The sequence below is a fragment of the Nomascus leucogenys genome, chromosome 10 (genome assembly GCF_006542625.1).
Source record: "Nomascus leucogenys isolate Asia chromosome 10, Asia_NLE_v1, whole genome shotgun sequence".
In the NCBI taxonomy this organism is placed as follows: Eukaryota; Metazoa; Chordata; class Mammalia; order Primates; family Hylobatidae; genus Nomascus; species Nomascus leucogenys.
In genome coordinates, this window is record NC_044390.1 from 99,944,357 (window position 1) to 99,946,790 (window position 2,434).

At 47.8% G+C, this 2,434-nt stretch overlaps 1 pseudogene; it reads left to right on the forward strand.

The window, feature by feature from the left end:
- The first annotated feature begins 1,719 nt into the window (after positions 1-1,719).
- LOC100606646 lies at positions 1,720-2,223 on the forward strand (annotated as a pseudogene).
- The last annotated feature ends 211 nt before the right edge of the window (positions 2,224-2,434 follow it).

Consider the following 2,434-nt stretch of genomic DNA (forward strand, 5'->3'; position numbering starts at 1 on the left):
AAAAAAATTAGTCGGGCGTGTTGGCAGGTGCCTGTAATCTCAGCTACTCAGGAGGCTGAGGCAGAGAATTGCTTGAACCCGGGAGGCAGAGGTTGCAGTGAGCCGAGATTGCGCCACTGCACTCCAGCCTGGGTAACAGAGTGAGACTCTGTCTTAAAAAAAAAAGTATAAAACCAAGCTGTAGCCCCACCACCATGGGCACAGGGTCTTAGACCTCTTGGGACTGTGCCGTGGGCCGTGATCACTCACTTTTGGCTCAGAATAAACCTCTTCAAATTTTGTAGAGCTTGACTCTTAATTGATAACGTGTACATGCAAATATGTTTATGAAAATGAAAATATCTCTAGAAGGATACACAAGGAAACGGCAGTGGCTTCCTCTGAAACATGGACTTCAAGTCAAGGGGGTAATGAAGACTTACCTTTCACTATATGTTTGTCTCAGTCTGAGTTCCACCAGAAAAACAGAACCAAAATCAGTAGGATGACGGAGAACACAGCATGACCGATGAATACCATGAGCATGGGCCCACGGTATACCTCATTTACTGTATAGTGGGTTCTTTGATCAGAAGCAATGCCATTGTTACAGGAAAAAGAGGCTCCAAGAAAGGGTTCTTAGATCTTACACAGGAAAGAATTTGAGGTGAGTCACTGAGCACAGCGAAAGAAGCAAGTTTATCAGAATCTATTCTGTTACAGAGTAAGGCATCCTCAGAAAGCAGGAGGAGGGACGCTGTACAAGAAACTCTCCGCCGGGCGCAGTGGCTCACGCTTGTAATCCCAGCACTTTGGAAGGCCGAGGCGGGCGGATCACGAGGTCAGGAGATCGAGACCACGGTGAAACCCCGTCTCTACTAAAAATACAAAAAAATTAGCCAGGCGTGGTGGTGGGCGCCTGTAGTCCCAGCTACTCGGAGAGGCTGAGGCAGGAGAATGGCGTGAACCCGGGAGGTGGAGCTTGCAGTGAGCCGAGATCGCACCACTGCACTCCAGCCTGGGCGACAGAGCGAGACTCCGTCTCAAAAAAAAAAAAAAAAAAAAAAAAGAAACTCTCAAGGAGCTACAATTAAACCTGGAATGTGCAGATGTGCTCACTAAAGGTAGGGCTATTGTTGCTATCAGTGACCATTAATCCTTCAACCTAAGCCTGCTCATTAAGGTTCGGTCTGAGTAAAGTGGGTTGCACTCTTAGGACATCTGGACATTCTGCAGGCTTGGTGGGAGATGTCCTGTATGACCATAAATATTTCTGCAATTGTAACTGGTGGTCAGCTTAGAATGTGGCTATTTTCAGACCATAGAAACCTTACAGGTGTCTTGTGAGTGCCTAGCTACTTACCTTAAGATAGAGTCACTCTGGTCATGTTTTATTAAACCAGAGGCCTGGTAAACAGAGGTTTCTCTAACACCACAATGGTGAATAAGGCATTCTGTGAGTCCGCTCATTCTGTGAGTTTTGCACCGTCATTGCATGATGATGGAGTACTACTCTGTATGCCTCACTTTATGGCTTGGTGGGTCAGATAACACTGAGTTTGTGATGAGCAGCTCAGGTCATGCAGTAATTTGGTGGGCCATGGTTAATTATTCAGTCCCTAATACCGTCCAGTAGCAAGCCAAAAGCTGGTTGTCAAAAGAAGAGTACGGGTGGAGCTGAGTGCTTCTCAGACCTCGGCTGCGCTGCCCTAGGAGTGCTGAGCCCATGGAACCACAGCCATGGCTGAGGCCAATGTGAATCTGAAGGCCTAGCCCCTCGCCGATGTTCCACCTCACCAAGAAACCACCGGAATTCGTTCGCTAGTGGTGTAACTACAAGCAGCTTCAGAAAAGAGCCAACGAGGCCATCAAAACCCTTAACAGGGGCATCTCTGAGTTCATCGTGATGGCTGCAGACACCGAGCCACTGGAGATCATTCTGCACCTCCACTGCTGTGTGAAGACAAGCACGTGCCCTTCATATTTGTGCACTCCAAGCAGGCCCTGGGGAGAGCCTGTGGGGTCTCCAGGCCTGTCATGGCATGTTCTGTCACCATCAAAGAAGGCTCACAGCTGAAACAGCAGATCCAATCCATTCAGCAGTCCATCAAAAGGCTCTTAGTCTAAACCTGTGGCCTCTGCCACGTGCTCCCTGCCAACTTGTCCCCCGAGGTTGTGTATCATATTGTCTGTGTTAGCATGTAGTATTTTCAGCTACTCTCTATTGTTATAAAACATTAGTACAAATAATAATAATAATAATAAGAGTAATTATCTGCAGACAATGTCAGGGCTTTGCACCAAAATCCTAAAAGTCTACATTGTGATTCTCCTATGCGGGCCTGCCAAGGCACCACCCAGCATCGCTCTCTGCCACTGACATGTCAAGCACCATTGGATCTGCTGGGTCATGTGACCAAGTGGCAGAGCAGCTTGAACAACAGCCTGCACCTGC